Source organism: Silene latifolia, chromosome 9 (genome assembly GCF_048544455.1).
Source record: "Silene latifolia isolate original U9 population chromosome 9, ASM4854445v1, whole genome shotgun sequence".
Classification (NCBI taxonomy): domain Eukaryota; kingdom Viridiplantae; phylum Streptophyta; class Magnoliopsida; order Caryophyllales; family Caryophyllaceae; genus Silene; species Silene latifolia.
Window position 1 is genome coordinate 215830864 of NC_133534.1, and position 14130 is coordinate 215844993.

At 39.2% G+C, this 14130-nt stretch overlaps 1 long non-coding RNA gene across 1 annotated transcript; it reads left to right on the forward strand.

The window, feature by feature from the left end:
* Positions 1-10341: 10341 nt before the first annotated feature.
* Positions 10342-12596, forward strand: LOC141598496 (uncharacterized). The gene is made up of 3 exons (XR_012523558.1): positions 10342-10461; positions 10559-10667; positions 12430-12596. It is a non-coding gene; the product is annotated as an uncharacterized LOC141598496 (long non-coding RNA).
* Positions 12597-14130: the final 1534 nt, after the last annotated feature.

Consider the following 14130-nt stretch of genomic DNA (forward strand, 5'->3'; position numbering starts at 1 on the left):
TAAACCATTTATCCTTGTCTTTGTGACTCGTTGTGTATACCATTTATCCTTGTTCTTTAGTCCTTGTGACTCATTGTGTGAACCGCTTGTCCTTGTACATTAGTCCTTGTGACTCGTGTGAACCAATTGTCCTTGTTCATTAATCAATGTGACTCGTTTTGTGAACCCTTTCTCCTTGTTCATTAGTCCATTTGTCTCGTTGTGTGAAACATTTCTCCTTGTTAATTAGTCCTTGTGACTCGTTGTGTTAACAAATTTTCCTTGTTTATTAGTCCATGTGACTCGTTGTGTAAACCATTTATCCTTGTCTTTGTGACTCGTTGTGTAAACCATTTATCCTTGTTCTTTAGTACTTGTGACTCATTGTGTGAACCAGTTGTCCTTGTTCATTAGTCCATGTGACTCGTTGTGTGAACCCTTTCTCCTTGTTCATTAGTCCATGTGACTCGTTGTGTGAACCATTTGTCCTTGTTCATTAGTCCTGGTGACTCGTTGTGTGAACCAGTTGTCCTTGTTCATTAGTCCATGTGACTCGTTGTGTGAACCCTTTCTCCTTGTTCATTAGTCCATGTGACTCGTTGTGTGAACCATTTCTCCTTGTTCATTAGTCCTTGTGACTCGTTGTGTGAACAAATTTTCCTTGTTTATTAGTCCTTGTGACTCGTTGTGTAAACCATATATCCTTGTCTTTGTGACTCATAGTGTAAACCATTTATCCTTGTTCTTTAGTCCTTGTGACTCGTTGTGTGGACCGCTTGTCCTTGTTCATTAGTCCTTGTGACTCATTGTGTGAACCGCTTGTCCTTGTTTATTAGTCCTTGTGACTCGTTGTGTGAACCAGTTGTCCTTGTTCATTAGTCCATGTGACTCGTTGTGTGAACCCTTTCTCCTTGTTCATTAGTCCTTGTGACTCGTTGTGTGAACAATTTGTCCTTGTTCACTAGTCCTTGTGACTCGTTGTATGAACAATTTTTCCTTGTTTTCGTTGCGTGAACCATTTGTCCTTGTTCATTAGTTCTTGTGACTCGTTGTGTGAACAGCTTGTCCTTGTTCATTAGTCCTTGTGACTCGTTGTGTGAACCAGTTGTCCTTGTTCATTAGTCTATTTGACTCGTTGTGTGAACCCTTTCTCCTTGTTCATTAGTCCTTGTGACTCGTTGTGTGAACAATTTGTCCTTGTTCATTAGTCCTTGTGACTCCTTGTGTGAATAATGTTTCCTTGTTTTCGTTGTGCGAACCATTTGTCCTTGTTCATTAGTCCTTGTGACTCGTTGTGTAAACCATTTATCCTTGTCTTTGTGACTCGTTGTGTAAATCATTTGTCTTTGTTCTTTAGTCCTTGTGACTCGTTGTGTGAACCATTTGTCCTTGTTCATTAGTCCATGTGACTCGTTGTGTGAACCCTTTCTCCTTGTTCATTAGTCCTTGTGACTCGTTGTGTGAACAATTTGTCCTTGTTCACTAGTCCTTGTGACTCGTTGTGTGAACAATTTTTCCTTGTTTTCGTTGTGTGAACCATTTGTCCTTGTTCATTAGTCCTTGTGACTCGTTGTGTGAACTAGTTGTTCTTGTTCATTAGTCTATGTGACTCGTTGTGTGAACCCTTTCTCCTTGTTCATTAGTCCTTGTGACTCGTTGTGTGAACAATTTGTCCTTGTTCAGTAGTCCTTGTGACTCCTTGTGTGAATAATTTTTCCTTGTTTTCGTTGTGCGAACCATTTGTCCTTGTTCATTAGTCCTTGTGACTCGTTGTGTAAACCAATTATCCTTGTCTTTGTGACTCGTTGTGTAAAACATTTGTCCTTGTTCTTTAGTCCTTGTGACTCGTTGTGTGAACCATTTGTCCTTGTTCATTAGTCCTTGTGACTCGTTGTGTGAACCAGTTGTCCTTGTTCATTAGTCCATGTTACTCGTTGTGTCAACACTTTCTCCTTGTTCATTAGTCCATATGACTCGTTGTGTGAACCATTTCTCCTTGTTCATTAGTTCTTGTGACTCGTTGTGTGAACAATTTTTTCTTGTTTGTTAGTCCTTGTGACTCTTTGTGTAAACCATTTATCCTTGTCTTTGTGACTCATTGTGTAAACCATTTATCCTTGTTCTTTAGTCCTTGTGACTCGTTGTGTGAACCGCTTGTCCTTGTTCATTAGTCCTTGTGACTCGTTGTGTGAACCAATTGTCCTTGTTCATTAGTCAATGTGACTCATTGTGTGAACCAGTTGTCCTTGTTCATTAGTCGATGTGACTCGTTGTGTGAACCCTTTCTCCTTGTTCATTAGTCCTTGTGACTCGTTGTGTAAACCATTTATCCTTGTCTTTGTGACTCGTTGTGTAAACTATTTATCCTTGTTCTATAGTCCTTGTGACTCGTTGTGTGGACCGCTTGTCCTTGTTCATTAGTCCTTGTGACTCGTTATGTGAACCGCTTGTCCTTGTTCATTAGTCCTTGTGACTCGTTGTGTGAACCATTTCTCCTTGTTCATTAGTTCTTGTGACTCGTTGTGTGAACAAATTTTTCTTGTTTGTTAGTCCTTGTTACTCTTTGTGTAGACCATTTATCCTTGTCTTTGTGACTCATTGTGTAAACCATTTATCCTTGTTCTTTAGTCCTTGTGACTCGTTGTGTGAACCGCTTGTCCTTGTACATTATTTCTTGTGACTCATTGTGTAAACCATTTATCCTTGTCGTTGTGACTCGTTGTGTAAAGCATTTGTCCTTGTTCTTTAGTCCTTGTGACTCTTTGTGAACCATTTGTCCTTGTTCATTAGTCCTTGTGACTCGTTGTGTGAACCAGTTGTCCTTGTTCATTAGTCCTTGTGACTCGTTGTGTAAACCATTTATCCTTGTCTTTGTGACTCGTTGTGTAAACCATTTATCCTTGTTCTTTAGTCCTTGTGACTCGTTTTGTGGACCGCTTGTCCTTGTTCATTAGTCCTTGTGACTCGTTGTGTGAACCGCTTGTCCTTGTTCATTAGTCATTGTGACTCGTTGTGTGAACCAGTTGTCCTTGTTCAGTAGTCCATGTGACTCGTTGTGTGAACCCTTTCTCCTTGTTCATTAGCCCTTGTGACTCGTTGTGTTAACAAATTTTCCTTGTTCATTAGTCCATGTGACTCGTTGTGTAAACCATTTATCCTTGTCTTTGTGACTCGTTGTGTATACCATTTATCCTTGTTCTTTAGTCCTTGTGACTCATTGTGTGAACCGCTTGTCCTTGTACATTAGTCCTTGTGACTCGTGTGAACCAATTGTCCTTGTTCATTAATCAATGTGACTCGTTTTGTGAACCCTTTCTCCTTGTTCATTAGTCCATTTGACTCGTTGTGTGAAACATTTCTCCTTGTTAATTAGTCCTTGTGACTCGTTGTGTTAACAAATTTTCCTTGTTTATTAGTCCATGTGACTCGTTGTGTAAACCATTTATCCTTGTCTTTGTGACTCGTTGTGTAAACCATTTATCCTTGTTCTTTAGTACTTGTGACTCATTGTGTGAACCAGTTGTCCTTGTTCATTAGTCCATGTGACTCGTTTTGTGAACCCTTTCTCCTTGTTCATTAGTCCATGTGACTCGTTGTGTGAACCATTTGTCCTTGTTCATTAGTCCTTGTGACTCGTTGTGTGAACCAGTTGTCCTTGTTCATTAGTCCATGTGACTCGTTGTGTGAACCCTTTCTCCTTGTTCATTAGTCCATGTGACTCGTTGTGTGAACCATTTCTCCTTGTTCATTAGTCCTTGTGACTCGTTGTGTGAACAAATTTTCCTTGTTTCTTAGTCCTTGTGACTCGTTGTGTAAACCATATATCCTTGTCTTTGTGACTCATAGTGTAAACCATTTATCCTTGTTATTTAGTCCTTGTGACTCGTTGTGTGGACCGCTTGTCCTTGTTCATTAGTCCTTGTGACTCATTGTGTGAACCGCTTGTCCTTGTTTATTAGTCCTTGTGACTCGTTGTGTGAACCAGTTGTCCTTGTTCATTAGTCCATGTGACTCGTTGTGTGAACCCTTTCTCCTTGTTCATTAGTCCTTGTGACTCGTTGTGTGAACAATTTGTCCTTGTTCACTAGTCCTTGTGACTCGTTGTATGAACAATTTTTCTTTGTTTTCGTTGCGTGAACCATTTGTCCTTGTTCATTAGTTCTTGTGACTCGTTGTGTGAAAGCTTTGTCCTTGTTCATTAGTCCTTGTGACTCGTTGTGTGAACCAGTTGTCCTTGTTCATTAGTCTATGTGACTCGTTGTGTGAACCCTTTCTCCTTGTTCATTAGTCCTTGTGACTCGTTGTGTGAACAATTTGTCCTTGTTCATTAGTCCTTGTGACTCCTTGTGTGAATAATTTTTCCTTGTTTTCGTTGTGCGAACCATTTGTCCTTGTTCATTAGTCCTTGTGACTCGTTGTGTAAACCATTTATCCTTGTCGTTGTGACTCGTTGTGTAAAGCATTTGTCCTTGTTCTTTAGTCCTTGTGACTCTTTGTGAACCATTTGTCCTTGTTCATTAGTCCTTGTGACTCGTTGTGTGAACCAGTTGTCCTTGTTCATTAGTCCTTGTGACTCGTTGTGTAAACCATTTATCCTTGTCTTTGTGACTCGTTGTGTAAACCATTTATCCTTGTTCTTTAGTCCTTGTGACTCGTTTTGTGGACCGCTTGTCCTTGTTCATTAGTCCTTGTGACTCGTTGTGTGAACCGCTTGTCCTTGTTCATTAGTCCTTGTGACTCGTTGTGTGAACCAGTTGTCCTTGTTCAGTAGTCCATGTGACTCGTTGTGTGAACCCTTTCTCCTTGTTCATTAGCCCTTGTGACTCGTTGTGTTAACAAATTTTCCTTGTTCATTAGTCCATGTGACTCGTTGTGTAAACCATTTATCCTTGTCTTTGTGACTCGTTGTGTATACCATTTATCCTTGTTCTTTAGTCCTTGTGACTCATTGTGTGAACCGCTTGTCCTTGTACATTAGTCCTAGTGACTCGTGTGAACCACTTGTCCTTGTTCATTAATCAATGTGACTCATTTTGTGAACCCTTTCTCCTTGTTCATTAGTCCATTTGACTCGTTGTGTGAAACATTTCTCCTTGTTAATTAGTCCTTGTGACTCGTTGTGTTAACAAATTTTCCTTGTTTATTAGTCCATGTGAGTCGTTGTGTAAACCATTTATCCTTGTCTTTGTGACTCGTTGTGTAAACCATTTATCCTTGTTCTTTAGTACTTGTGACTCATTGTGTGAACCAGTTGTCCTTGTTCATTAGTCCATGTGACTCGTTGTGTGAACCCTTTCTCCTTGTTCATTAGTCCATGTGACTCGTTGTGTGAACCATTTGTCCTTGTTCATTAGTCCTTGTGACTCGTTGTGTGAACCAGTTGTCCTTGTTCATTAGTCCATGTGACTCGTTGTGTGAACCCTTTCTCCTTGTTCATTAGTCCATGTGACTCGTTGTGTGAACCATTTCTCCTTGTTCATTAGTCCTTGTGACTCGTTGTGTGAACAAATTTTCCTTGTTTATTAGTCCTTGTGACTCGTTGTGTAAACCATATATCCTTGTCTTTGTGACTCATAGTGTAAACCATTTATCCTTGTTCTTTAGTCCTTGTGACTCGTTGTGTGGACCGCTTGTCCTTGTTCATTAGTCCTTGTGACTCATTGTGTGAACCGCTTGTCCTTGTTTATTAGTCCTTGTGACTCGTTGTGTGAACCAGTTGTCCTTGTTCATTAGTCTATGTGACTCGTTGTGTGAACCCTTTCTCCTTGTTCATTAGTCCTTGTGACTCGTTGTGTGAACAATTTGTCCTTGTTCATTAGTCCTTGTGACTCCTTGTGTGAATAATTTTTCCTTGTTTTCGTTGTGCGAACCATTTGTCCTTGTTCATTAGTCCTTGTGACTCGTTGTGTAAACCATTTATCCTTGTCTTTGTGACTCGTTGTGTAAATCATTTGTCTTTGTTCTATAGTCCTTGTGACTCGTTGTGTGAACCATTTGTCCTTGTTCATTAGTCCATGTGACTCATTGTGTGAACCCTTTCTCCTTGTTCATTAGTCCTTGTGACTCGTTGTGTGAACAATTTGTCCTTGTTCACTAGTCCTTGTGACTCGTTGTGTGAATAATTTTTCCTTGTTTTCGTTGTGTGAACCATTTGTCCTTGTTCATTAGTCCTTGTGACTCGTTGTGTGAACAGCTTGTCCTTGTTCATTAGTCCTTGTGACTCGTTGTGTGAACCAGTTGTTCTTGTTCATTAGTCTATGTGACTCGTTGTGTGAACCCTTTCTCCTTGTTCATTAGTCCTTGTGACTCGTTGTGTGAACAATTTGTCCTTGTTCAGTAGTCCTTTTGACTCCTTGTGTGAATAATTTTTCCTTGTTTTCGTTGTGCGAACCATTTGTCCTTGTTCATTAGTCCTTGTGACTCGTTGTGTAAACCAATTATTCTTGTCTTTGTGACTCGTTGTGTAAAACATTTGTCCTTGTTCTTTAGTCCTTGTGACTCGTTGTGTGAACCATTTGTCCTTGTTCATTAGTCCTTGTGACTCGTTGTGTGAACCAGTTGTCCTTGTTCATTAGTCCATGTTACTCGTTGTGTCAACACTTTCTCCTTGTTCATTAGTCCATATGACTCGTTGTGTGAACCATTTCTCCTTGTTCATTAGTTCTTGTGACTCGTTGTGTGAACAATTTTTTCTTGTTTGTTAGTCCTTGTGACTCTTTGTGTAAACCATTTATCCTTGTCTTTGTGACTCATTGTGTAAACCATTTATCCTTGTTCTTTAGTCCTTGTGACTCGTTGTGTGAACCGCTTGTCCTTGTTCATTAGTCCTTGTGACTCGTTGTGTGAACCAATTGTCCTTGTTCATTAGTCAATGTGACTCATTGTGTGAACCCTTTCTCCTTGTTCATTAGTCCATTTGACTCGTTGTGTGAACAACTCCTTGTTAATTAGTCCTTGTGACTCGTTGTGTTAACAAATTTTCCTTGTTTATTAGTCCATGTGACTCGTTGTGTAAACCATTTATCCTTTTCTTTAGTCCTGGTGACTCATTGTGTGAACCAGTTGCCCTTGTTCACTAGTCCATGTGACTCGTTGTGTGAACCCTTTCTCCTTTTTCATTAATCCATGTGACTCGTTGTGTGAACCATTTCTCCTTGTTCATTAGTCCTGGTGACTCGTTGTGTGAACAAATTTTCCTTGTTTATTAGTCCTTGTGACTCGTTGTGTAAACCATTTATCCTTGTCTTTGTGACTCGTTGTGTAAGCCATTTATCCTTGTTCTTTAGTCCTTGTGATTCGTTGTGTGGACCGCTTGTCCTTGTTCATTAGTCCTTGTGACTCGTTGTGTGAACCGCTTGTCCTTGTTCATTAGTCCTTGTGACACGTTGTGTGAACCAGTTGTCCTTGTTCATTAGTCCATGTGACTCGTTGTGTGAACCCTTTCACCTTGTTCATTAGCCCTTGTGACTCGTTGTGTTAACAAATTTTTCTTGTTCATTAGTCCATGTGATTCGTTGTGTAAACCATTTATCCTTGTCTTTGTGACTCGTTGTGTAAACCATTTATCCTTGTTCTTTAGTCCTTGTGACTCGTTGTGTGAACCGCTTGTCCTTGTTCATTAGTTCTTGTGACTCGTTGTGTGAACCAATTGTCCTTGTTCATTAGTCAATGTGACTCATTGTGTGAACCTTTTCTCCTTGTTCATTAGTCCATTTGACTCGTTGTGTGAACCATTTCTCCTTGTTAATTAGTCCTTGTGACTCGTTGTGTTAACAAATTTTCCTTGTTTATTAGTCCATGTGACTCGTTGTGTTAACCATTTATCCTTGTCTTTGTGACTCGTTGTGTAAACCATTTATACTTGTTCTTTAGTCCTTGTGACTCATTGTGTGAACCAGTTGTCCTTGATCATTAGTCCATGTGACTCGTTGTGTGAACCCTTTCTCCTTGTTCATTAGTCCATGTGACTCGTTGTGTGAACCATTTCTCCTTGTTCATTAGTCCTTGTGACTCGTTTGTGAACAAATTTTCCTTGTTTATTAGTCCTTGTGACTCGTTGTGTAAACCATTTATCCTTGTCTTTGTGACTCGTGTAAACCATTTATCCTTGTTCTTTAGTCTTTGTGACTCGTTGTGTGAACCGCATGTCCTTGTTCATTAGTCCTTGTGACTCGTTGTGTGAACCAGTTGTCCTTGTTCATTAGTCCATGTGACTCGTTATGTGAACCATTTCTCCTTGTTCATTAGTCCTTGTGACTCGTTGTGTGAACAAATTTTCCTTGTTTATTAGTCCTTGTGATTCGTTGTGTAAACCATTTATCCTTGTCTTTGTGACTCATTGTGTAAACCATTTATCCTTGTTCTTTAGTCCATGTGACTTATTGTGTGAACCGCTTGTCCTTGTTCATTAGTCCTTGTGACTCGTTGTGTGAACCAGTTGTCCTTGTTCATTAGTCCATGTGACTCGTTGTGTGAACCCTTTCTCCTTGTTCATTAGTCCATGTGACTCATTGTGTGAACCATTTCTCCTTGTTCATTAGTCCTTGTGACTCGTTGTGTGAACAAATTTTCCTTGTTTATTAGTCCTTGTGACTCGTTGTGTAAACCATTTATCCTTGTCTTTGTGACTCGTTGTGTAAACCATTTATCCTTGTTCTTTAGTCCTTGTGACTCGTTGTGTGGACCGCTTGTCCTTGTTCATTAGTCCTTGTGACTCGTTGTGTGAACCGCTTGTCCTTGTTCATTAGTCCTTGTGACTCTTTGTGTGAACCAGTTGTCCTTGTTCATTAGTCCATGTGACTCGTTGTGTGAACCCGTTCTCCTTGTTCATTAGTCCTTGTGACTCGTTGTGTGAACAATTTGTCCTTGTTCATTAGTCCTTGTGACTCGTTGTGTGAACAATTTTTCCTTGTTTTCGTTGTGCGAACCATTTGTCCTTGTTCATTAGTCCTTGTGACTCATTGTGTAAACCATTTATCCTTGTCTTTGTGACTCGTTGTGTAAAGCATTTGTCCTTGTTCTTTAGTCCTTGTGACTCGTTGTGTGAACCATTTGTCATTGTTCATTAGTCCTTTTAGACTCGTTGTGTGAACCAGTTGTCCTTGTTCATTAGTCCATGTTACTCGTTGTGTCAACCCTTTCTCCTTGTTCATTAGTCCATATGACTCGTTGTGTGAACCATTTCTCCTTGTTCATTAGTTCTTGTGACTCGTTGTGTGAACAAAATTTTCTTGTTTGTTAGTCCTTGTGACTCTTTATGTAGACCATTTATCCTTGTCTTTGTGACTCATTGTGTAAACCATTTATCCTTGTTCTTTAGTCCTTGTGACTCGTTGTGTGAACCGCTTGTCCTTGTTCATTAGTTCTTGTGACTCGTTGTGTGAACCAATTGTCCTTGTTCATTAGTCAATGTGACTCATTGTGTGAACCCTTTCTCCTTGTTCATTAGTCCATTTGACTCGTTGTGTGAACCATTTCTCCTTGTTAAAGAGTCCTTGTGACTCGTTGTGTTAACAAATTTTCCTTGTTTATTAGTCCATGTGACTCGTTGTGTAAACCATTTATCCTTGTCTTTGTGACTCGTTGTGTAAACCATTTATCCTTGTTCTTTAGTCCTTGTGACTCATTGTGTGAACCAGTTGTCCTTGTTCATTAGTCCATGTGACTCGTTGTGTGAACCCTTTCTCCTTGTTCATTAGTCCATGTGACTCGTTGTGTGAACCATTTCTCCTTGTTCATTAGTCCTTGTGACTCGTTTGTGAACAAATTTTCCTTGTTTATTAGTCCTCGTGACTAGTTGTGTAAACCATTTATCCTTGTCTTTGTGACTCGTGTAAACCATTTATCCTTGTTCTTTAGTCCTTGTGACTCGTTGTAACGCCCCGTAAATTTCGGACCGTTAATATATTTCGAAAATAATTAATTAATCAAGTATGACAATAATGTATTTAAAGTAAAAATAATTCAAAGAAATATAATTTTATTATATTTTGAAGAAAAGTATTTATTTTGATAGTTTTGAAATGTTTAAAAATAGTTTAAACCGTGTAAAATCTTTTATTTCGAAATAAGGGCGTATCGGGGGGGAAAATGACAATTCGTTTGAACGTTGGGTAAACGAAATTGGAAATGGGTCGTATGAATACTCAATTTTATTGTAATCTCGTGTTTAAGAACTTTGGTCTTGACGGAATTTGCATTTGACTTACGGATTTAATTATTATCGAAACGAGTCAAAACCGACTCGAAAAATCCCGACTCAAACCCGAATCCCGTCCTTTCTTTTCCTCTTACGCGGCATCCCTTCCCCCCTTTACCTTTCTTTTCTGATTTTTGTTCTTAGTATCATCATCATCAACATCAAAGACCAAAAAACATCATTTATATAAAATCAAGCCGAAAATCGACATAACTCACTCGTTTCTTGTCCGTTTTTCGCATAATTTACCATTCCGGAATCCTCTCGTCGCGATCTACAACTTGGTACAATTTAATTTCAGTTTTCATTAAGTTATTTTAAGACCAAATTTCGGAATTTTCGGTTTATATGCTTATTATTGTGTTTTAATTGTTTATTTAGGTGAAGGATTGGAAGACGAGTTCGGGGACTCGTATATTGTAGAGGATAGCGGCTAGTGTCGTTAGGGTTTGGGTTTTCAAGGTGTTAATTGCTCTTTTTCTAGCTTAAGGTAACATATTTCGAGTTACTCGACGAATTATCGTCACATGTTTTTGATTTTTGTATGTTTGGTGATTTTTTGTTGGTGTAGAAATTTTCACATGTTTAGTATTGTTGCATGCATGTCAATTGTTAGCTTAAATTATGCCTTTTGTTAGTTTAAATTATCAAAGTTGAATTAGGGGACGATTAATTAATTTTCAGACGGTCTTATAATGTATAAAAATGAAAAAAAAGAGGAGAAATGGTGCGGCAGCGGGCCCGGCAGCAGCCGGCAGGCCTTGGCAGGCCCGTGGTAGGCCCACGGCTAGCCCATGGTTGGCCCGGGTCGGTCCGTGCTTGTTTCGCGGGTTTTCGTGCAATCTTGGTCTTTTCGGGTTAATTAATATTAGAATAGTATAAGTAACAAAAGGGTAGTAATTTGGATTGAAGCATACTAGTAACAAAAATTATGTTAACAGAAAAATTGTGCTTATATTAATAGTTATCAGATGTTAGGATAGTTTACAAAATGAAATTGTAATTAATAGGCTCAAAATGAATTTTATAGCTATAATTGTAATGTTTTGTTGATTGTGCCGAAAACTGAGCCTTAGTCCCTTTGACTGATGCGATGTCAGTTAATTGAGTGATTGGTCACCGCAATTTGACCCGTACTGTCCGCAGGGGGGGGTTGCGGGTAAAAATTCGGTTGAATGATTTAGATAATCGGCCTTTTTCTTGTTTTAGGCCATTTATCAAGCTTTTGTTCACATGTATAGCTTATTGAATTTAATAGTGACTTGTATTGTAGAAATGGCCCTAGTTTTCCCTGAAGCCTTTAATGTGGTTACTATTGTTAGAATTAGAAATTAGTATTGAGTACTTATTGAGGATTCTGTTGGGATTGTATGCTGTAAATAGACATTATAAGCCTTTCACATGATAGAATGCTAGAATTTATATTGATAAGTAGGACTTTTTGCCCTCTTAAGGTTAAGTGGGCGTCTTACTTGACTTGTGTGGTGAGTCATGTGTGGTGTGGGCTAAAATATTCAAGCGGGGACTAGCTGGGACTAGGTCCTAGGTGAGTATTTCGGCCTCCATCATAGATAGGTCTTTATAGTCTTTGACGAGTATATGTTCACTGCTTGATAGCCTTTGTGTTCCTGACTAGTGGATGTTTATCCAAGTTGGGGCATGACCTCAGGTACTTATTTTGATAGTATGGGGTCAGCTTAAGTACTAGCCAACCCTTCGGTGGTGTCCTTAGGGTACTCACTTCACTTTGTTTTAAAAAAGTTGTGGGTCTTGGGTGCGGTGGTGTGTATCCGCATGTCTAGGTCTCAGAGATTTTAGGCTAGGGTTGTGTTGTCTCTTGGCCATGTTTTCTTAATAGTAACCGCTGAGCCAAGATACCGGTTCGATTACCTTCCCTACCTCGTGGTATAGACTTGAGTTACAAAGTGACTATTGACCGTACTAAGAACTTATGCCTGTCTTTGATATATTGCCCTTTCTTGTATGGTGATTTTATGAACTGTAATAGGTGAGATGTAAGCCGGTTACAGTTGATAAAGTTTGGATTACTATTTGTTATATGATTCACATGATAGTTAGTTTGGTCAGTTTAGGGGTCATTTGTTAGAATACATGATAAGTAAATGGTTTATCAAATTGTTCACATGTTACATTACATGTTACATTAATTTTGACGATTCGTGGCTGGGAGGACTCGAAGTTACTCCCCACTGAATTGTGGCTTTCGTGTTTGTATAAAATGCGATTGACAGGTTGTTGATGCTTAGTTGGGGTCACAGACGAGCTAGTGAGCAAGGAACCTTGGACCTAGTTTTTGGCTATTATTATAGTAAACCTTTTATCTTTTGGTTTGTATATTATTTGAAGGGACATATGTCTCCCTTTTTCTATTTTGGGTTTGTATCATTCTACTTTCTATTTAGCTTTGGCATGTAAATTAGTTTATCAGTTGTTGCAGGTTTTTGACACTCTTCTTGAGTTGGAATTGGTTGTGAATGGTTTAGTTAGAAAATTTATGAAATTGCAGGTTTTTGGACTAGTTGAACCATTTACAAACATATCCTACCAGTTTTTCTGTAGAATTTTCGTATATAATTAAGGCTAGATTTAAGGGTGTCACACTCGTTGTGTGAACCGCTTGTCCTTGTTCATTAGTCCTTGTGACTCGTTGTGTGAACCAGTTGTCCTTGTTCATTAGTCCATGTGAGTCGTTATGTGAACCATTTATCCTTGTTCTTTAGGCCTTGTGACTCATTGTGTGAACCAGTTGTCCTTGTTCATTAGTCCATGTGACTCGTTGTGTGAACCCTTTCTCCTTGTTCATTAGTCCATGTGACTCGTTGTGTGAACCATTTCTCCTTGTTCATTAGTCCTTGTGACTCGTTTGTGAACAAATTTTCCTTGTTTATTAGTCCTTGTGACTCGTTGTGTAAACCATTTATCCTTGTCTTTGTGACTCGTGTAAACCATTTATCCTTGTTCTTTAGTCCTTGTGACTCGTTGTGTGAACCGCTTGTCCTTGTTCATTAGTCCTTGTGACTCGTTGTTTGAACCAGTTGTCCTTGTTCATTAGTCCATGTGACTCGTTATGTGAACCATTTCACCTTGTTCATTAGTCCTTGTGACTCGTTGTGTGAACAAATTTTCCTTGTTTATTAGTCCTTGTGATTCGTTGTGTAAACCATTTATCCTTGTCTTTGTGACTCATTGTGTAAACCATTTATCCTTGTTCTTTAGTCCTTGTGACTTATTGTGTGAACCGCTTGTCCTTGTTCATTAATCCTTGTGACTCGTTGTGTGAACCGCTTGTCCTTGTTCATTAGTCCTTGTGACTCGTTGTGTGAACCAGTTGTCCTTGTTCATTAGTCCATGTTACTCGTTGTGTCAACCCTTTCTCCTTGTTCATTAGTCTATATGACTCGTTGTGTGAACCATTTCTCCTTGTTAATTAGTCCTTGTGACTCGTTGTGTTAACAAATTTTCCTTGTTTATTAGTCCATGTGACTCGTTGTGTAAACCATTTATCCTTGTCTTTGTGACTCGTTGTGTAAACCATTTATCCTTGTTCTTTAGTCCTTGTGACTCATTGTGTGAACCAGTTGTCCTTGTTCATTAGTGCATGTGACTCGTTGTGTGAACCCTTTCTCCTTGTTCATTAGTCCATGTGACTCGTTGTGTGAACCATTTCTCCTTGTTCATTAGTCCTTGTGACTCGTTTGTGAACAAATTTTCCTTGTTTATTAGTCCTTGTGACTCGTTGTGTAAACCATTTATCCTTGTCTTTGTGACTCGTTGTGTAAACCATTTATCCTTATTCTTTAGTCCTTGTGATTCATTGTGTGGACCGCTTGTCCTTGTTCATTAGTCCTTGTGACTCGTTGTGTGAACCGCTTGTCCTTGTTCATTAGTCCTTGTGACACGTTGTGTGAACCAGTTGTCCTTGTTCATTAGTC